Genomic DNA, 23003 nt, shown 5'->3' with positions numbered 1-23003 from the left:
TCACAAGGGATTTTTTTTTTTAGGTTTTTTTAAAAAAAAAATCACTGAGCTCAACCTAACACTCACACAACATATCCCCAATCAATAAACCCACAGGCCTGCGTCCTGTTTCCTCCTTTTTGCTCTTCACAGGCAGTTTTTGAGTATGGCATTATTTCTGAGTTGGTGCCATTTAGCAACTGTATCCATGTCCAATACAGAGCCTTAAGTCTGAGACTCACTGGGTGACACTAGTCATCAAGCCCCTATTGGGAAACATTGTCTTTATTTGTCTAGTTAACTTGCTACATTTTAGCCAAGAGACTTTAAAAGAAGGATTTACTTTGTGAATGAATTTGCCCTCATTAAAGACCGCTTTCTGAAAATTGTTTTAAAGGATTAAGGGGGAAAATAAACAGAAATACAACAACATAATGTCTGAGTCCATGAGTCTGAAAGAGCATGAGTCTAAGGAGCTGGAAGACACAGTTTGAAAGCAAACATGACTCACATAACTTCTGCAAGTGCACCTTGAAATTGAAAAAGTTCGGGAGGCAGAGGCAGGCGGATCTCTGTGAGTTCGAGGCCAGCCTGGTCTACAAGAGCTAGTTCCAGGACAGGCTCTAAAAAAGCTGCAGAGAAACCCTGTCTCGAAAAACCAAAAAAAAAAAAAAAAAAAAAAAAGAAATTGAAAAAGTGCACTCAAACATGGTCAGTGCTTTTGCTGAGCACATACAAGTCAGGAGGACTTTCTTTCAGGCTGTTTCTGCAACCAGTGTGTGATATTGTTATGACCATGGTAACTGCCTCCACTCTGGATAGGCTGTTAACACTTTCTCTACAGGATGCGTTTTTCTGCCCATCTCAGGACAGCCCTCCGGGGTTAAACAATCATTAAGTAAAGCAAGTGCTGCCCAGAACTTGTTACATAACCCAGCACATGAACGACAGCTTTCTTTCCATTCATAGAATCCTCTTCTTACTTTAGGCAGCCATGTTTCTTTGCATTCTTTCCAAGTACGTAGAGCGTCTTATCAGTTCTCTGCAAAATGTTGTCTATTTTCTTGGTAGCAAGCATGTGAAAGACATTTGCCTCTTACATAGTTCCAATGTATGTCCTTCAATGTTATACATGCTAACTTTCAAGAGAAATTAAAGCATTTTAACCACAGTGGATGAACTAGTTTCATTCATGTTGGTAGTGAGTAGCCAAAGTATTCAAAGCATAGCTTTCGTATAAGAAGGGTTCCCGGGTGAGGCAGAAGGCTGAACACGCTGGATTCCATGCCCGCCCTTCTTACGCTATGATTTTTAAACACTTTTTAGACTAGCATACCCTAGTGACACAATGGATCACAAGCTAGCCTGCTGAGTCCCTCTCCCAGCTCACTGTTCAGATTAACCTAGCAAAGATGCCCTTCAGATTCAGCTTAACTTGGTACGCTATCTAATTACTTCTGGTGAAGACCAAATTACTGCAATATTAACAGTTTCTTGCTATTTGAAATGACAAAAAAAAAAAGTGCTGAAATCATACAGTCAGCAGAATGTATGCCTTTACCTATGGCTCTGTTGCAGTCTATAAAGCATTGCCTCCTTGAGGGGCAAACCAAAATGAAGACTTATGTGGGAGTAAGAAAAATGTGATAACTAGACCTTCAACCTCAAGTACAACCCAGCTGCGCATGCCCAGGCAGATCACAGCCACAGGAAAGCCTGCTGCTCTTTCATCAAACCCAGTCCCTTCCAGTTTGCGACTCCAGCCACACAAGCCTGGGAGCTGTCCGTTCAGCACCACAGCGGGTACCTCTAGTACAAGGATAAAGCAAAAGAAAATGAAGCCCAAGCCCGAGATGGGGTGGGAGAACTGCTGAGGGTCCGCTTTCAAGGAAGCAACTATATGGCTGTTTGTTTTTAAATATACTATATCCCAAGCTATTATCATTTTTTAATTTAAAAGAAAATATTCCAATTATTTGTATGAAAGTTGACAAAACCTCAGATAAAAACTAAAAGCATATAAAGTCAGCCTCCCAAACTGACCCCAAGAAACCAGTAACTAAGTGGCCTGCATCATCACGAATTGCTTTACAAAACCCACCACAACCCAGTAAGAGACATCACATCCACACACATCAGATGTTCTAAGAACATAGAACACGCTTGCAGCCCTCTCCAGAGAGCTTCCATTTCTAGGACAGACAGAATGCTCACAGAACACCAAACCGTCGCTACCCCCACACACAGCAATCAAATCCTCTTTCAGGGAGAACCGAAGGCCTGATGGGTCATGAGTTCCAAAGGAAAATGCTGCAGTATTTCAGGAGCTAGGTTACTGACAATATGCTAAAAGCTGTCAGCATTTTAAGTCTGAATCCCCAGTCCTGCCATCCTGGTACTTGGTAGTAATGCCATCCAGCCATTTGCATTACACATCAAAAAACAATTTCTTTTTTTGAGGAAAGAAAAAAAGGCTCCCTCCCCCATATCTCCTAATGCAAACGGAGAAAAGGGAAGAGAGCCTGTGAGACGGTGAAAAATCTACCACACCCGAAATCTCCTTGGGAAGCTAAAAGATTCCCCCAGTCGTAGCACACATACCCCTCTCCAAAGAATCTCTAGGTTTAAACTCGAGAAAACAGTTAGAAAAAGCACTCCCCCTTTGCCCTAAAGGCCCTTACCCACACTTCCTGCTTCTGACTGCTGCCCTTCTGGGTGCCCACTGTGCATTAAAAGCAGTTCCCCCTGTGTGGCAGAGCTTACAGCGTGATTATTTCACCCTGCCCCTGAGTTTGGCCAGATGCAATGCAAAGTTTCTTTTATGCCCCTCCACCCCATCAGATGACATTGACTATGGACACTGATGCGAATCCTGGAACCTCCAGTTATAAAATGTATTCCCCCGTGTTTAAAAAACTGCAGTGTGAGTGAGGGAGAGGGTATAGGGTGGAGTAGCTGGAAGGAATGCACAGTTTGGAGAATTCCTATTTATCAGGCTGAAAAATGATTCTCACGCCATCCGAACTCGAAGCTAAGGAAGCTGAAGGGGTCTGATAGCCCCCAGTACCGCCAGGAAAGTTAACTGCCAAGTCTCCACCGGTGGTTGCTGCGGGCAATGGAGAGCAGGGAGCAGAGCTCTCGGGAGAAATGCAGAGGGTTTGCGGTCCCCAGGGTACCAAGAGTGAAGTAGAGAGGAAGGGTCCAAGCTGTGGAGCTGGGCAAACAGTTCTGTATCCCAACGCTAACGAGAAGCCCGGGGTGCTGCTGCCCGTGGTAAGGTGGGGGAGGGAAGGGAGCAAGGAGAGGAACAAGCTCTGCAAAGGGTGGCGTAGGGGTGGGGATGGGGGAAGGGGATATTCTGAAAGTGATGTACTCTGATGCAGGAATCCTAGCCTGCCAAGGAAGGTCGCGGGGGGCTCCCACACAGCCCCTGAGCACCCTGATGAGACGGTCACTGACACAGCCAAGTAAAGGAGTAAAGGACAGAAGGTGTCCTGACTGCCCCACGAATCCCGGAGTCCCCCGGCTTCTGCAGTTGGTAGCAATGTGGAGCCGAATGAGGGAGGATTCAGTTAGGACTGGGGGAGGGGGCAGAGCTGAGGGACCGTAGAGCAGCCCGAGACCCCCGGTCCGGCTGGCACTGCGGGCTGGGTGCCGGCTGCAGCGTTGAGGGGGCCCGGGGTACCCGCGTCCCCGGCGCGACCCGGAGCCCTGGAGGTTAGGGTGTCCAAGGGTGGGAGCTGGTGGTCCCCCATGCTCCTCGGGAACCCCGGCAAACACCGTAGACTTCTAAAACACCTGTCCAAAACACGAAGGGCAAAACCCCGCTCCACGGCCACGCGAGCCCCCGTGAGCCCCGTGGCCCGCGAGCCGCGCCGCGCGCTCTGCGGCAAAGCCCCGGGCTGAGAGGGGCGAGCCCGCTCCAGGGTCCCGGGGCGAGAGGGGAGCCCAGGCCGAGGAGCGGCGCCGGGCCAGGGGCTCCGGGGCGACTTACGGCGGCGGCGGGCGAGGCGGCGGCGGCCCTAGCGCGGGGCCCGGGAGGCGCGGCCGGACTGCAGAGGCGCCGAGGCTGCGGCGGGCGGGACTGCGGTGGGCGCCATCTTGGAGCGCTCCCCGCGCCCGCCCCCCGCGCCGCGCGAGCCCTTGCATAATTGATGACTCGCGCCGCGCGCGCCCCCGCCGCCGCGCGCCCCCCGCCGCCAGGCCCCCGCGCGACCCTCCGCGCGCGGCCCCCGCCCGCGGCCCCCGCGCCCGCGCGCCCGCCCGCCCGCCCTCCCGCCCCGCGCCCCGCGCCCCGCGCCCCGCGCCCGCTCGCCCGCCAGACCCGCGGCCACCTACCCTGCCGGGCGCGCCAGCCCGCCTGCCCTCTCGCTACCAGCTCGCCGGCTTGCGTCCCCGCGCTCCGGACGGCATGCGCGCCGGAGCCCGGCCGGCAGGGGGCGCCGCGCCCGAGCGCCTGCCAGCGTTCCCGGGCCCGCCCCCGCGACGCTCCCACCGGCCCCGCCAGCACCGGCGTCGACTCCGGTGCTCTGCGGCCCTGGTCAATGACAAGTCTCTCCTTGCTCCTGAACACACTCGGTCATAGTGCCACAGCAGCTGAAGTTTCTGGCTGAACTACTTGATCTTTGGTCAACTGATAGTTGTTAACACAGCAAGCAAAAGGCAGCCGGTGTTACAGAGGGCCCTGTTTTGAGTGGCAGAGACGCTGCTCCCTGACAGCCCTCGGGTTTGAAAGCTTAGAGGTCACCTTACCCTCTCCAAACTCCGTGGGTCGCTCTGTGAAGTTGGCATGAGCCTCTGAACTGCTTCCGCCGCATATCTAAGGATCTACACTGTGAAGATGAGAACTTCCAGCGATGTGTCTCTAATGCAAATACAATGGAGACGGAATAGCACCTCTTAACTAAGCAGTGGCGGGTGACAACCTGTCCAAACCTCGGTGTTCTGTCACCAGGAGGGAGCAATCCATCACAGCATCAAACTGATAGCTTTATTGTAGAGACTAAAGGAGGAAAGAAAGCATTTACACTTTTCTAACGCAGCCCAGAACAGACTGTCGCATAATGTGCCCACTGCATGCAATTTACAGTAGCTTTCTTGAGATATATTTGGCACACAATAAGTTGCATGTTTAGAATATGAGTTTTGACGTGTGTATGCGTGCAGGAACTCCTCAATAAGGTCATGGTCACACCCAAGGTTTCCTGATGTTTCTTTACAATCTCTCCCCACACTGCCCACTCACCCACACCCTCCCCCAGGCAACCACTAATCTATGACTGTACATTCGTTTGCGTTTCCCAGAACTAATAGGATCGTACAGTATGAACTTTTGGTGGTGTACTCTTTCCCTCAGCATGATAATTTTGAGGTTATTTTGTTGTTGCCTGTGAAGTGTTCATTTCTTCTTAATACTGGGCAGTAATCATTATGGAGGGACATACCACAATTTTAATCCACTTATTGATGACATTTAGAGTAGTGCTAGATTTTTGCCTGCTACAAATTAAGCTGCTATGAATACTGTGCATCTTTGTGTAGAAGCAAAGTCTTATTTCTCTGGGTATAAATAAATGCCTAGGAATGAACTGACTGAATTCTCTTGAGTTGTACTTGACAAGTTACAGAAAGTCCAGGGCTGCAGGTGTGCTCGGTTGGTAGCGTGCTTGCCCGACAGGCACAAAGACCTGGGTGGAATCCCCAACACCAGCCATATAGCCTGTTCAAGGTTATTCTCACCTGGATAACAAGTTTCCATAACAGGAGGCCATGCCTTTCAAAACTGAAATAATAAAGAAAAGAAAAGGAAGTTCTGAAGTGCTTTTCAAAGTGTATATGCCATTTTACATTCCAGCCAGCAGCCCAGTAGGGCATCAGCGCCCCATATCGTCATCAGCATCTGGGATGACCAGTCTTTTTAATTTTAGCTGTTGTAATAGTGTGATGGATTGATTAACCCACTGTGGTGTCAGCTTCTATTTCACTAACGACCAAACTGTTAAATGTCTTGGCTCAGCAAATTCTCCCAGTTGAAGTCGTCTACTCAAGTCTTTCATACTTTAGAGGATGTTTTCTTATTGAATTCTGAGAGCTATTTGTATATTACAGATACAAATCTTCTAACAGGTACATGATTGGCAAATATTGTTTCCATACCTCTTTCCAGGCTGAAGATCTTGTGTAGGGTGCAGCATACATGTGCAGGGGCACAGCACACATAGAGCATGATGAGACTCTGGATTTCAGAAGCACAGACACAAAGCAAGCAGCGTGGAATTTTGATCAAAATTGCATTAATTTATAGCACTCAACTTTGTAGAAACTTGCATGACAGCAGAACCAACTTTTCCATTCCAGCATTATTGTGGGCTTCTGAGAGCTCCGGGTGTCCTGTGACTTATTTCAGGACACAAGTCTTACTCGCCTTTCTAGGATTCCTCCCTAAATATCTTGTATTTGCATGTGTGCTGTGTCACCTAACAATTTTTAATTTCAGTTTCTCATTATTCCTTGGAAATATATAGAAGAACAGTTCATTTTTCTGTATTTTACAAGATTGCTAACCTGATATCAGATTCTCCACAGGAAACACTACAAGATTGGATCCATTAGCACCTCCAACCTCTCCAGAATGGGCGAAGGGCTCAAGAGGTACAGGAGCCCCTCCCTCCCTGAGCACATACATGGTTAACAACTGTTGGGATGGGGTGGGCAGGTTGCTGGGGTTGGGTGGATTGCTGGGGTGAGGCAGATTGCTGAGGTGGGGTGGGGTTGATTGCTGAGGTAGGGTGGGTTGGTGGGGTGGGGTGAGGTGGGTTGCTGAGGTGGAGTGGGTTGCAGGGGTGAGGTGGGTTGGGTTGGTGGAAGGGTTGCTGAGGTGGAGGTGGGTTGCTGGGGTGGGGTTGATTGCTGAGGTGGGGTGGGTTATGGAATGGATTGCTGAGGTGGGAAGGGTTGCAGGGGTGGGGTGAAGTGGGTTGCTGAAGTAAGGTGGGTTGCTGGGACAGCAACTTTTCTTCAGTAGTTTAACTGCCTGAAAGCTGCCCAAGCTCCTGTAAGTAACTCCCGTTAAACTTTCTGGTTCACCAATTGGGAGAAATCAGCTCTCTGTCTGGGATAAATAAAAATAGACTCTCCAGGTAAAGCCCCAAAGCATGTGTCATTTGCAAATGAACACAGTGTTGTTTCTGTTTTTAAACAAAGTGTTTTAATTATATATTTAACATGTATGGGTTTGTGATGGTTTGAATGAAAATGGGCTCAGATGTTTAAATATTTGGTCCCCAGCTGATACAGCTGTTTGGCAAGGATTGTTAGAGGAAGAGTGTCACTGGGGTGGACTTTGGGGTTTAAAGCCCATGCTCTTCCCAGTTAGCTCTCTCTCCTGGCAGACAAGAAGGTAAGCTCTCAGCTACTGCTGCAGCACTATGCCTGCCTGCCTGCCTGCCATTTGCTGCTTGCTGCCATGCTCTCTGCCATGATGGTCAGGAACTAAACTAACCCTCTGAAATGGTAAGTCACAATAAACTCTTCTGTAAGTTGCTTTGGTCGTGGTGTCTCTTCACAGCAGCACAACACTAACTAAGACATAGGCATTTATCTATTTTATCTAAGTTGTTAAATTTATGAGCATAAAATTGTTCGTATCATTTTGTGTTATTCTTTTTTGTCTGTAGAATTTGTAGTGATATTATCTCTCATTCCTGGTGGTTATTGGTCATTCCTCTCTCCCTCTCTCTCTCTCTCTCTCTCTCTCTCTCTCTCTCTCCCTCTGGTAAACACTTTTCTGTATTTGTTGACTTTTCTTTCGAGATGTACTGACTGGTTTTGTGTGTCAACAACTTGACAAGTTAGAGTCATCAGAGAGGAAGGAGCCTCAGCTGAGGAAATGCCTCCATGAGATCCAGCTGTAAGACATTTTCTCAATTAGTGATCAATGAGACAGGGCTCAGCCCGTGTGGGTGAGGATATCCCTGGGTTGATGGTCCTGGGTTCTATAAGAAAGCAGGCTAAACAGCTGTGGGAAGCAAGCCTGTAAGCAGCACTCCTCCATGGTCTCTGCATCAGCTCCTGCCTCCAGGTTCCTGCCCTGTGTGAGTTCCTGTCCTGACTTCCTCCAGTGATGGACTATGGTCTGGAAGTGTAAGCCGAATAGACCCTTTCCTCCCCAACTTGCTCTTTGGTCACGGTGCTCCTTCACAGCAATGGAACCCTGACTAAGAGCCGTTTACAGTCCGCCATTGACTCCTACTCTGACTTTCCTTCTTTTCTTTTGCTTATTTAGAATATTTGCTCAACTCCACTTCCCCCCCATTTTTTGAATCTGAGGTCATTGATCTCAGTCCATTCTTTTCTTTTCTTTTCTCTCTCTCTTTCCTTTTCTTTTTTGCTTGTTTGTTTTTCGAGACAGGGTCTCTCTGCAGCTTTGGAGCCTATCCTGGAACTTGCTCTGTAGAACAGGCTGGCCTCAAACTCACAGAGATCTGCCTGCCTCTGCCTCCCAAGGACTGGGATTAAAGATGTGCGCCGCCACCGCCAGCTCAGTCATTCCTTTTTAAGTTAGGCTTTTACTGCTATAGATTTCTCCTCATGTATCTGCCTTAGCTGTAAATTTTAATATGTTAGATTGTCATTTAAATTCCATTTAAATTACTTTATAATTTCATTTCACTCGTATGCTATTTAGAAATGTGTCATCTAGTTTTCAAATATTCAGGGACTTCTCACATAACTTTCTGTTGTCCGTCTCTAATTCCATTGCATTGTTCTCTGTGGACATGATTTGTATGGCTTCAAAGCTTTACAATTTTTGAGAAATAATCCATCTAAGCAAATGTCCCATGAGTTCTTGAGTAGAGTATGTCCTCTACTGCTGTGAATACTCACTTGATGAGCGTAACTTAGGGCAAAGCAATGGGTAAAGCCACTCTGGTATTCTGTGTCCTTGCTGGGTCCCTTCGCCAGCTTTATTATTTATTGAGAAATGTATATTGAAATATCTGGTGTGGTTATGGCATGGTTTTTCTATAGTATTCTTTTTATTTTTTTGAGAGAGAGAGGGGGTTTTCTCTGTGTGGCATTGGCTGTCCTGGAACTCACTCTGTAGACCAGGCTGGCTTTGAACTCACAGAGATCTGTCCATCTCTGCCTCCCGAGGACTGGTATTAAAGGTGTGTGCCACCACTGTATGGCTCAATATTGTCCTATTGACTTAGCCTTTTCAAGCCTCTATATTTAAAATGGACTTTGTACTTTGTACTAATCAACAGAATAAAGAGAAAACAAATAGAATGGGAGAAAATATTTGCAAAAAGATTCGTCCAGTAAGTGGCCAGCATCTAAAATGTAGAAGGCACTCAAAGCCCTCTACAGCAAGAAACCAACTGACCTGATCACTGGGCAAACAGAGGGCCTGAATAAACTTATCTTGTTGGGTTTTGTTTTGTTTTGTTTATTGTTGTTTGTTTTGGGGGGTTGTTCTTTGTTTGTTTTGGTTTGATTTGGTTAGGTTTAGTTTTTTTTGAGACACAGTTCCTCTGTGTGGTCCTGGCTGTCCTGAAACTTGAGGCCCAGGTTGGCCTCAAACTCAGATCTGCCTACCTCTGTCTCCCAAGTGCTGGGATTTGAGTTGTGCACCACCACACCTGGTCCTGAATGTCCAAAAGAATATGGACAAAGGCCAAAAGAGATATGAAAAAATTCACCATCAATGGTCAAAGAAATGCAAATTAAACCATGATGAACTGTCATCTCACACCTATTAAAATGATTATTACAAAAATATTTTAAAAATAGGTATTGACAATCATGTACGGAAGAGTAGACCCTGACTTACTATTGGTCGGAATGTAAACTTATACAGTCTGGATGGAAAATGGTATGAAGGTTGCTCAAAAATTCAAAATCTGAATAGAGCTACCATATGCTTCTGCAAAAGCAGTACTAAGTATATGATCAGTGAAGGGAGGCTAAGATGTCTGAGTGGGGAAGGCACAATTAGAGTTCAACTCCCAGGACCCATACAAAAGAAAAGCAATTATTCCTACAAGTTTTCCCCTGATCTCTAATACCAATACAAGTGCTGGCCTCCCACAATAAATAATGAATGAATAAATAAAATATAACCAATGGATACAAAAGAGGTATGCCAAATAGATACCTGCAAGCTTACATTCTGAGTATCATTGTTCATAGAGCCAAGCTATGCAACCAGTCCAAATGCCCATCAGTGGATGACTGGATAAAGGGAATGTCATGTAGCCACATAGTGTAATGCTACCCAAGGGGGATCCTTTCAGATATGACACAGGATTAACCTGAAAGTCAGATAAACCAAGCCCAGAAAGACAAATACTGTTGGATCTCACGTACATGTTGCATCTGATAAATTGAGATCATGCAAGCAAAGAGAGAATGGTGCTCATTAGACACTTGGTAAGGGAAGAAGGGATTTGTTAGTCGAAGCGTACTAGAAAGGATCACTTCATGATATCTCATACATTACAGCAACTGTAGCATAATAGCAACACATTATATACTTGAAGACTGTTAGCTTTTATCTAAATATTCTTGCCACAAAAAATGAGGAATATATATGTCAATTATCCAGATCCAACATAATTCACAATCTAACAATTTCTAGTTTTCAAATGGATGAGTAGACAAGTCATGCTTCATTACTGATGTTTTCAAGTGGATAGGTAAGCAAATTATATTTCATTATTAATATGATTGGGATTCAATCTAAAATTGAGCTGTTTTCTGTTTGTTGCCAACTATCCTGATTTTTCTCTTTTAATCTGCATTATTTCAATTAACTGGAATACATTTTATTATTTCTTTTATCTATGTTGTTGGCTTATTAACTCTAAACTTAAAGGTTTGCAGCAATTTGGTCACTAAATTAAAATGACTCTTTGGCCTTGGTGCATTTCATGTGCAGATGGCTTTCAGTGTCTAATCATTGGACGGGTAGGTGTATGGATGGGCAGACAAATGGACAGATGGATGAGTGGATGGATGGATGGATGGATGGATGGATGGATGAGTGGGCAAGTGGATGAATGGACGGGTAGGTGGGTAGACAGATGGATGGGTTGATGGATGGATGGATGCATGGATGGATGGATGGATGGATGCATGGATGGATAAATGGATGGGTGGATGGACAGACAGACAGATGTGTGGGTGGATGATGGATGGATGGATGAGTGGGTGGATGGATGGATAGACAGATGGGTGGGTGGGTGAGTAGATGGGACAGTCGGACAGACAGACGGATGTGTGAGTGGGTGGATGGATGGATGGATGGATGGGTGGGTGGATGGGTGGATGGATGGATGGGTGGGTGGGTGGATGGATGGGTGGGTGGATGGGTGGATGGATGGGTGGGTGGGTGGATGGATGGACAGATGGGTGGATGGGTGGACAGATGGGTGGATGGGTGGATGGATGAGTGGATGGATGGATGGATGGATGGATGGATGGATGGATGGGTGGGTGGATGGATGGATGGGTGGGTGGGTGGATGGATGGGTGGGTGGGTGGATGGGTGGATGAGTGGGTGGATGGATGGACAGATGGGTGGATGGGTGGATGGATGAGTGGATGGATGGATGGATGGATAAATGAGTGGATGGGTGGGTGGATGGGTGGGTGGGTGGATGGGTGGATGAGTGGGTGGATGGATGGACAGATGGGTGGATGGGCGGATGGATGAGTGGATGGATGGATGGATGGATAAATGAGTGGATGGGTGGGTGGACAGATGGGTGAATGAGCAGATGGATGGGGGAATAGGCAGCTCTTCTCTTGCATAAGCAGACAGTGGTGAAGGTACTCCAACAGGGTAACTAAATCCTGGTGAGTGTGAACAGAACAGAGGGAAGAAGAGTAATGGCCAACGTGAAGCAAAAGGCTTTATGTGATGTGGTTATAAGATTCCATGCATAAAGCAGTCAGAGAAAATGCAGTCAGTTTGAAAGCTTAAGTCCCACGATAAACTCTTCATAAATAATTCCATTTGGAGCAGTTCTGAGCCCGTCAAGTAGATATTGTAAACAAAGCTCACAATCCCAAACTGGAAAACAACAGTTTGGACAGCAAGTTGTCATTAAAAGTAAATGGTGGCAGACAAGTTATAGACATGGCAGTGAGCAGCAGAACATATTGTAGTGGTCGGGATATGGGAAACATGCATTGAGCTCCAATAATGACCGTTGAGTAGAGACATCCAGCTTCTCCCCACCCCAAAAGGCTTGTCCTACTATGACTTAAAGTGAGCCACGTACAATTTTGCACTAAACTTTTGGCTAAATAAACCATATAATAGTTAAAACTTGCATATCCTCCTTACTCACTCTGTGGCCATTCCAAAACAGTGAGCAGGGACAGCATGCTAAACACATTTTAACACATATGGAAACTCCACCCTGTGAGATTACCTGGGGTTCCAGTGGTAGACCCAGCTACCTTTAAGTTCTGGGTTACCAGACTTACAGACTTTTCAAAATAGAAGACTATTTGCTGACTCAGGGGATGACCTTCAAGACATCAGGACTGTGGAGGATCTCCATGATCAACTAAGTCTATCTGAAGGGCAACGCTGGATGAGAATGAGTTCTTTTTAGGAAGATGAAGGGAGTGAAACTTAGCCAGTGCTGTTCCAGTGGGTGTGAGCAGGAGCAGGGGTGGGAGCACCCGAAACAAGCTACCACCGCCCCCTACAAGGGAAGGTAGCTGTAAGAGCAGCTGTTCAGAAGATGTTTAGACACAAAGATCCCTTTGAAAAATCCTATGGAACACCCTACCCCAGAAGATATAGAAGAAACCGACATTAAACAGTACTTTATAAAAATAATAGAGGACCTTAAACAGGAGGTAAAAACTGCCATAAAGAAATGGAGATGACAAACAAAAAGGTAGACGAAATAAATAAATCTCTCAAAGATACCCAAGAAAAACAAGAAAAACAAGAAAAAGCAATCAAACAGGTAAGGGAAACAGTACAAGACCTGATAAATGAAATGGAGGTATTGAAGAAAACACAATCTGAGGGACGACTGGAATGGAAACTCTGAGTAAACGAACAGAAACTTCAGAGACAAGTATTTCCAACCGAATACAAGAGATGGAAGAAAGAATCTCGGACTCTGAAGATACTATAGAAGAAATAAACTCACAGATTAAAGAACTAAACAAATCTAACAAATTCTTAACACAAAACATTCAGGAAATCTGGGACACCATGAAAGACCAAACCTAAGAATAATTGGGGTAGAAGAAGGAGAAGAATTACAACTCAAAGGCCCAGAAAACATATTCAACAAAATTATAGAAGAAAACTTCCCCAACCTAAAGAAGGATGTTCCTATGAAGGTACAAGAAGCCTACAGAACACCAAATAGACTGGATCAAAAGAAAGCATCCCCACGCCATATAATAATCAAAACACAAAACATACAGAATAAAGAACAGATATTAAGAGCTGCAAAGGAAAAAGGTCAAGTAACATATAAAGGGAAACCTATCAGAATTACACCTGATTTCTCAATGGAAACCATGAAAGCCAGAAGAGCTTGGATAGATGTGCTACAGACACTTAGGGAACATGGATGCAAGCCTAGACTATTATACCCAGCAAAGCTTGCATTCACCATTGATGGAGAAAACAAGATATTCCAGGACAAAAACAGATTTAAACAATACGCAGCCACAAATCCAGCCTTGCAGAAAGTAATAGAAGGAAAATCACAAACCAAGGAGTCCAACAACGCCGACAATAACTCAGGCATCTAGCGACCCTTCACCAGCACAGCTAGAAGAAGGGAAACACACAAACTCTACTACTAAAAATGACTGAAGTTAACAACCACTGGTCATTAATATCACTTAATATCAATGGACTCAATTCACCTATAAAAAGGCACAGGCTAAGAGACTGGATACGAAAACAGAATCCAACATTTTGCTGTTTACAAGAAACACACCTCAACCACAAAGACAGGCACCTACTCAGAGTAAAGGGTTGGGAAAAGGTTTATCAAGCAAATGGCCCTAAGAAACAAGCGGGTGTGGCCATACTAATTTCCAACAAAGTTGACTTCAAACTAAAATCAATCAGAAGAGATGGAAAGGGACACTTTATACTCATAACAGGAAAAATCCTTCAGAATGAAGTCTCAATCCTGAATATCTATGCCCCTAATATAAAAGCTCCCACTTATGTAAAAGAAACACTTCTAGAACTCAAGGCAGCCATCAAACCACACACACTAATAGTTGGAGACTTCAACACTCCTCTCTCACCAATGGACAGGTCAATCAGACAGAAACCTAACAGAGAATTGAAAGACTTAATGGAGGTAATGAACCAAATGGACTTAACAGACATCTATAGAACATTCCACCCAAATAGGAAAGAATATACCTTCTTCTCTGCGGCTCATGGAACCTTTTCGAAAATTGACCATATACTTGGTAACAAAGCAAACTTCCACAGTTACAAAAAAATATTAGTAACCACCTGTGTCTTATCGGATCACCATGGATTAAAATTAGAATTCAACAACAATGCTACCCCCAGAAGGCCCACAAACTCATGGAAACTGAACAGTCAACTACTGACCCACACCTGGGTCAAGGAAGAAATAAAGAAAGAAATTAAAGTCTTTCTTGAATTTAATGAAAACAAAGACACAACATACTCAAACCTATGGGACACAATGAAAGCAGTGCTAAGAGGAAAGTTCATAGCACTAAGTGCCCACTTAAAGAAAACGGAGAAAGCACTCATTGGTGACTTAACAGCACACCTGAAAGCTCTGGAAAAAAAAGAAGCAGACTCACCTAGGAGAAGTAGAAGACTGGAAATAATCAAACTGAGGGCAGAAATCAACAAAATAGAAACACAGAAAACAATCCAAAGAATCAATGAAACAAGAAGCTGGTTCTTGGAGAAAATCAACAAGATTGACAAACCCTTAGCCAAACTAATCAAACGGCAGAGGGAGAACACGCAAATTAACAAGATCAGAAATGAAAAGGGGGACATAACCACAGACACAGAGGAAATTCAGAAAATCATTAGATCTTACTACAAAAGCCTGTATGCCACAAAATTGGAAAATGTAAAAGAAATGGACAGTTTTTTAGATAAATACCATATACCAAAGTTAAACCAGGACCAGGTAAATGCTCTAAATCGTCCTGTTAGTCGCGAAGAATTAGAAACTGTTATCAGAAACCTCCCTACCAAAAAGAGCCCAGGACCAGATGGTTTCAATGCGGAATTCTACCAGAACTTCCAAGAAGACCTAATACCTATACTCCTTAAGGTATTTCATAATATAGAAACACAAGAGTCACTGCCAAATTCCTTCTATGAAGCTACAGTTACCCTGATACCTAAACCACACAAAGACTCAACCAAGAAAGAGAATTACAGGCCAATCTCACTCATGAACATGGACGCAAAAATTCTCAATAAAATACTGGCAAACCGAATCCAAGAACACATTAGAAAAATTATCCATTACGATCAAGTAGGCTTCATCCCAGAGATGCAGGGCTGGTTCAACATACGAAAATCTATTAATGTAATCCATCATATAAATAAACTGAAGGAAAAAAACCATATGGTCATCTCATTAGATGCTGAAAAAGCATTTGACAAAATTCAGCACCCTTTTATGATAAAGGTCTTGGAGAGATTAGGGATACAAGGGTCATTCCTAAATATAATAAAAGCTATTTACAGCAAGCCGACAGCTAACATCAAATTAAACGGAGAGAAACTCAAGGCTATCCCACTAAATTCAGGAACACGACAAGGCTGTCCACTCTCTCCTTATCTCTTCAATATAGTGCTTGAAGTTCTAGCAATAGCAATAAGACAACATAAGGGAATCAAGGGGATTCAATTTGGAAAGGAAGAAGTTAAACTTTCATTATTTGCAGATGATATGATAGTATACATAAGCGACCCCAAAAACTCCACCAAAGAACTCCTACAGCTGATAAACTCCTTCAGTAACGTGGCAGGATACAAGATCAACTCCAAAAAATCAGTCGCCCTCCTATACACAAAGGATAAGGAAGCAGAGAGGGAAATCAGAGAAGTATCACCTTTCACAATAGCCACAAATAGCATAAGATATCTGGGAGTATCGCTAACCAAGGAAGTGAAGGATTTATTTGACAAGAACTTTAAGTCTTTGAAGAAAGAAATTGAAGAGGATACCAGAAAATGGAAGGATCTCCCCTGCTCGTGGATTGGGAGGATCAACATAGTAAAAATGGCAATTCTACCAAAAGCAATCTATAGATTCAATGCAATCCCAATCAAGGTCCCATTAAAATTCTTCACAGAGATTGAGAAGACAATAATCAACTTTATATGGAAAAACAAGAAACCCAGGATAGCCAAAAAAATCTTATACAATAAAGGTACTTCTGGAGGCATTACCATCCCTGACTTCAAACTCTATTACAGAGCTACAGTATTGAAAACGGCTTGGTATTGGCATAAGAACAGAGAAGTTGACCAATGGAATCGTATAGAAGACCTGGATCTTAAACCACAAACCTATGAACACCTGATTTTTGATAAAGGAGCCAAAAGTACACAATGGAAAAAAGAGGGCATCTTCAACAAATGGTGCTGGCATAACTGGATGTCAACCTGTAGAAGAATGAAAGTAGATCCATATCTATCACCATGCACAAAACTCAAGTCCAAATGGATTAAAGACCTCAATATTAATTTGAACACATTGAGATTGATAGAGGAGAAAGTGGGAAGTACTCTACAACAAATGGGCACAGGGAACCGTTTCCTATGCATAACCCCAGCTGCACAGACTTTAAGGGCAACATTGAATAAATGGGACCTCCTGAAGTTGAGCAGCTTCTGTAAAGCAAAGGACATTGTCACTAAGACACAAAGGCAGCCTACTGACTGGGAAAAGATCTTCACCAACCCTGCAACTGACAAAGGTCTGATCTCTAAAATATATTAGGAACTCAAGAGACTAGACGGTAAAATGCCAATTAACCCAATTAAAAAATGGGGCGATGAACTGAACAGAGAATTCTCAACAGAAGAAGTTCGAATGGCCAAAAGACACTTAAGGTCATGCTCAACCTCCCTAGCTATCAGGGAAATGCAAATCAAAACAACTTTGAGATATCATCTCACACCTGTCAGATTGGCTAAAATCCAAAACACCAATAATAACCTTTGCTGGAGAGGTTGTGGGGTAAGGGGCACACTCATCCATTGCTGGTGGGAATGCAGACTTGTGCAACCACTTTGGAAAGCAGTGTGGCGGTTTCTCAGGAAATTCGGGATCAACCTACCCCAGGACCCAGCAATTCCACTATTGGGAATCTACCCAAGAGATGCCCAATCATACAACAAAAGCATATGCTCATCTATGTTCATAGCAGCATTATTTGTAATAGCCAGATCCTGGAGACAGCCTAGATGCCCTTCAGTGGAAGAATGGATGAAGAAACTGTGGAATATATACATGCTAGAATACTACTCAGCGGTAAAAAACAATGACATCTTGAATTTTGCAGGCAAATGGATGGAAATAGAAAACACTATTCTGAGTGAGGTAACCCAGACCCATAAAGATGAACATGGGATGTACTCACTCATATTCGGTTTCTAGCCATGATTATAGGACATCGAGCCTATAAGTTTGGGATCCTTGAGAAGATAATAAGAAGGTGAACTCCCAAAAAAGATATAGTAATCCTCCTGGATATTGGAAGTAGACACGATCGCCAGGCAAAATTGGGAACTTGAGGGTTGGGCAAGACTGGGCCAAGGGAAGATGGGGAGAGAAAAGTGTGAAGGGGAGAGAAGGGGGAGCTCGGAGGAATGGGGTGCTTGGGATATAGGAAGGGTGGATATGAGAGCAGGGAAGCATATATCTGAATTTAAGGAGCTACCTGAGGGTTGTCAAGAGACTTGACCCTAGAGGGGTTCCCAGGTTTCCAGGGAGACGCCCCCAGTTAGTTCCTTGGGCAGCTGAGGAGAGGGAGCCTGAAAAGGCCAGTTCCTATAGCCATACTGATGAATTTCTTGCATATCACCATAGAACCTCCACCTGACGATAGATGAAGAAAATGACAGAGCCCCACCTTGGAGCACCGGACTGAGCTCCCAAGGTCCTGATGAGGAGCAGAAGGAGAGAGAACATGAGAAAGAAAGTCAGGACCGTGAGAGAACCTCCAGCTGGCGACAGATGGGGAAGGTGACTGAGCCCCACATTGGAGCACTGGACTGAGCTCCCAAGGTCCCGATGAGGAGCAGAAGGAGCGAGAACATGAGGGAGAAAGTCAGGAACGAGAGGGGTGCGTTCACTCATGGAGACGGTGGGACAGAACTAATGGGAGATCACCAACTCCAGTTGGAATGGGACTGATGGATCATGTGACCAAACCCGTCTCTCTGAGTGTGGCCAACAGCGGGGGCTGACTGAGAAGCAAAGGACAATGGCTCTGGGCTCTGATTGTTCTTCATGGACGGGCTCTGTGGGAGCCTTCTCAGCTTGGTCGATCACCTTCCTGGACCTGGGGGGAGTTGGGAGGACCTTGGTCTTAGCATAGAGTGGGGAACCCTGATGGCTCCTTGGCCTTGAGAGGGAGGGAGGGGAGGTATGGGTGGAGGGGAGGGGAGGGAAGGGGGAGAAGGAGGGGAGAGAAAGGGGAGAAGGAGGGGAGGGAGGGGGGAGGAGGAGGGAAGGAGATGGAAATTTTTAAATATAAAAAAAAATAAACCATGAAAAAAAAAAAAACAAAACAAAACAAAAAAAACAAAAAAAAAAAAAAAAAGAAAAATCCTATGAAAACCAGAGACTCCTCTTTTGCTCCAGAAAAAAAATAACCCACTCCATGTGTGCATAGCTGTGTGTATATGTACATGGACACACTCACAAACACACAGTTTTGTATGGATTGTGGAGCACATCCTTGAACTACAGGTTAGCAACTCGTGCATCCGGATACCCTAGGTGTGTGATGGGACTAGGAACCTTCCACCATAGAACACCTCTGAGTCTCCATTTCTGTCCCTGTCCTCACAGCCACCTTTAGAGGTCACCCAATGTGTCCTGAAAATCCAGCAGCAGAAGTGATTTCCTTCTTGGGCTGTTCTGTCTCGCTTTTTTCCATTCTACTCAATAATAATTTAGTTAACCTTCTTTCCTCATTCCAGACATTATTGCTTCCTCTAAATTTACTGTTCTCTGCCACAGAGATAGATTTTAATACCCCAGCTCTCTGTGATGCCAGCAGACTGCAGTCTGAAGATTTTATCTCTGCGATTACCCTTAATCTCCTCCTGCAAAGGCAGATTTTGCAGAACACTGGCAATGGGAATGATACTGCTCTGTCTATCCTTCCTTTCCGCTGCAACCCGTGTGAATTCCCACGACACTATGCTTCCTATGTTATCTGCAAGGCTTTCCTTGGTTTATCCTACTTTTGGTTGTTGCTTTGGAAAAAAGGAAGGAAAGAAAGAAAGAAAGAAAGAAAGAAAGAAAGAAAGAAAGAAAGAAAGAAAGAAAGAAAGGAAAGAAGGAAGGAAGGAAGAAAGAAAGAAAGAAAGAAAGAAAGAAAGAAAGAAAGAAAGAAAAAGAAAGAAAGAGAAAAAAACTTTCCCAGGCTGCCAAGATGACTCAGCAGGTAAAGGCACCTGCTGCCAAGCCTGACCCCCTGAGTCAGTCCCCCAGCCCTACATGGTGGAAGGAATGAATCAACTCCCACAAATTACCTTCTAACCTCCACATGCCCACTGTACATGTGCCATGCACACACTAACACACATGTGCACACACACACACATGTGCACACACACATTTCTAAAATTCTTTTAAGTTCTCAACTAACTTGCATCTGCCTGAAACTCAGCATTCAGACCCCAACGACGGTTCTGTGGAGCATTTTCCACAGGCTTCGCTCTGCAATGGGCACGGTCGAGAGAAAATGTTTGCTGTGATCCCGTATGTGGGCCATAGAGACAGGCATAACGGATTCACAGCCACACTTCACCATAGCCTTTTAATCTTGCTCAGTTATATAACCACGAAGCTTTGGTTGCCTTGTCTCTGAAGTGGAGAAAATGTTAGTTCTTGTCTCCTGGAGGTTTGACAGGATCACATTGGTCTGTGTACATAGGCACTTAGTGTGCTCTTTATCCCCTCCTAAACACCTAACAGGCTCTAGCATATTATTCATACGGCCAAGAGACATCTCACTTCAAGGCCCTTAATATTAAAGGTCCTTAATTCCTTATGCCCCGATTTCCACTGCCAGTGCCCTAATTAGCTCTTGTGACTGCTACTGCTACAGTGACAAGAGAGCTTTTAGCAGAGTAATCCTTTCTTCCTCCCTCCGCAGGGTCCTAGAGAGGGTGGAACACATTCATCTGCTGAGGAGCCTTGTGTGACTTAGCTCAATGAGCATTAGCAGGGGTGGTGATAGCAAAGGCTTCACCTGTGCCTTCACACCGCTGGGCCAAGTCTCCTGCACAGAGGTCAACTCTGAGAACAATGTGCCCTGATTAGTCCCGGACAGAACTCTGTGGCTGTCATGGAAGAGACGGGGAGCTGCCTAGAACCAGCCTGGATCCAGTCTCCTCAGCCATCTTGTAGGTTCATTATTGAGGAAAAACACATTGTTACTCATATGGCCACCCCTTTAGTCTCTATGCCATTAACTGCTCCCCGTTCCTGCCTGTCTCCACGCTACCATATCTGTCTTTCTGATATTGATTGAATCAGTCGCCATAGAAATCTGTGGCAACTCTCTGGAGTTGACATAATAAAATTTAAACTCCATACTACTTCATTCCAATCTATTCATAGTTAGGCCCTGAGTTACTTCCCTCCCCTTTCTTTTGTCTGGGTATGTGGCATGTAAGCATGTGTATATGCTTGGGCACATGTGAGTGGGTGAGCATGCACATATGTGTGTGCATGTGGAGGTTGGCCTCAAGCATCTTCCTAGATCACTCTCTACCTTATACCCAGAGGACACTGTTCTGGCTGTCTGACTATCCAGCTTGCCACAAGAGTTCCCTATCTCTGCTCCCCTCACCCCCTTCTCCACTTGCTGGAATTATAGGCAGACTGCCACACCCACCTGGCTTTTATGTGGGTTCTACAGGTCCAAACTCTTGTCCTCAGACTCACACAAAGTGCTTTATCCACTGGTAGTTTGAACGTATTTGAACACTCAGCTCTCAGATGATGGCGCTATCTGGAGAGGGTATAGAGTCTTCAGGAAGTGGAGCCTTGCTGGAGGAAGTGTGTCACCGAGCCTCACGCCACTTCTAGGTCTGGTTTTCACCCTTCTCTTTTTGTGCTTTGTGTTTGGAGTTGGTGATGTGATCTCCCAGCGTCCTGCTCTGGTCACCTGCTGCCATGCCTTCTCCACCACTGTGGACTCTCCTGGAACTGTACGTTCCTCCTGAAAACCTTAAATAGCCTTGGTCATGGCACATCGTCACTGCAGCATAAAGTAGCTAAGATAGCACTGAGCTCCACTCCCCACACCGACCACCTCTCCACTCTTTACCTGTGCCTTTAATCCATGCTCCAGGCACACGGTCCTGTGTCACTCCCGACATGCTATGAGATGTCACATCTGCACAGTTGCTTACACAATTCACCTTTTCTTGCCTTGATTTTTTTCTTTTGCTATGTAACCCAGGCTGGCCTCAAACTTGCAATCCTTTTGCCTCAGATTCTCCATTGCTGGGATTATAAGCATGAAGCATCATGACTGGCCTGGTCAGCTGCCCATTGTAGCTCGAGGTCTAACGTCCATCCCATGTTTTATAAAGCTAAACCTTCTCTAACTTCCTCCCAAGTCAAAAATCAGTAATATATAGTTAAAATTTCAAACATTTTATTTATTTTGTGCATATGGTGGTCAGAGGACAGCTAGCAGAAGTCAGTTCTGCCCTTCCACCATGAAGGACGCTAGGTTGAAGTCCTCACGATGTGTTACAGCTATTCATGTGGCATGTGATACACATGTCTGCTTGTCTGTCTGCCTATTGTTATTATGCACCCATCACATGCAGTTCCGGAGGCTGAGACTATGTGTGCCCACTGTTCCATCAGCCTAGATAAAGTGTGACTAACAAATCACCACCAGCGCCCCTGCCTGAGATCCACCTGTCCTTTCACTGGCCACAGTGATCTCCTCGCCCTGGAATGCTTCTATCCTTCAAATGTCCAAAGCCTTCAGCTCCCTAACTATGCATCCAAGGTCATGAAACTGCCAGGGGCTTTGGAAGATAGTTTGGCTTTCTGAGAGAAACGCTAACATTTGCTCTCTGTCATATACTGTGCAACCTTTAGCTTGAAGGTGTCCACAATCTCAGCATCGCATGACAAACTTTCTTTCACATGCTATCAACTCTTTATAAGCCAGATTTTCAACAGTCTCCACAAAGAAAGACTATGTGGCAATCCACAGAAGAAGTCCTGATGGGTCTGACCTGGCCCTAATGTCAGACAGGGAACCTCTGTGATGATCAGCGTCCGCCTGCTAGCGTAAACTATCGCTGATTTATGAGTAAAGTTCTCGCTTGATTTCAAACTAAAAAAGCAACTTAGCTGTGGAGACATAGCTGCTTATTGAGCTGTTGGGATGAATTAGCCAATAATGAGATGGTTCCCAGGGATACCATTCAAAAGTCGCCAAGACTTTAAGGGTTCAGGAAACTGAGAAGGTTTGGGAATGTCTCCACATGTTGTGTTGGCCGTCCAGACCTTTTCCCATGGGACGCCTGGGACCATCTGGAAAACTCAGGTTTACACTTCAAAGAGACCAGCAGAGGTTCAGTCTCCCTCAAGATATCTGGCTTTCTCAGAAGGGGGAAGAGAGGGTGCAGGCATGCTGGCCCAGCACCGGCACCCCAGGGGCACCTGTATCTCTATTGTCAGCATTCTATGGATAGTGAAGCTCATCAAATAATAAAACCTTTGCCCATTTGTGGA

The 23003-nt window shown here is 45.1% G+C and overlaps 1 protein-coding gene across 1 annotated transcript in view; it reads right to left on the bottom strand.

Moving 5' to 3' along the window:
* Scn8a (sodium voltage-gated channel alpha subunit 8) overlaps window positions 1-4356 on the bottom strand; it is a 171050-nt gene extending 166694 nt beyond the window's left edge. Inside the window, exon 1 of the mRNA XM_038342097.2 lies at window positions 4318-4356. The gene's annotated coding sequence lies outside the window, so the exon portion shown is untranslated. The remainder of the gene's footprint in view (window positions 1-4317) is intronic.
* Between the last annotated feature and the right edge of the window lie 18647 nt (window positions 4357-23003).

This window comes from Arvicola amphibius, chromosome 9 (assembly GCF_903992535.2).
Source record: "Arvicola amphibius chromosome 9, mArvAmp1.2, whole genome shotgun sequence".
In the NCBI taxonomy this organism is placed as follows: domain Eukaryota; kingdom Metazoa; phylum Chordata; class Mammalia; order Rodentia; family Cricetidae; genus Arvicola; species Arvicola amphibius.
The sequence above is the reverse complement of the archived record's forward strand: the minus strand, read 5'-3'. Positions and strand labels throughout refer to the sequence as shown.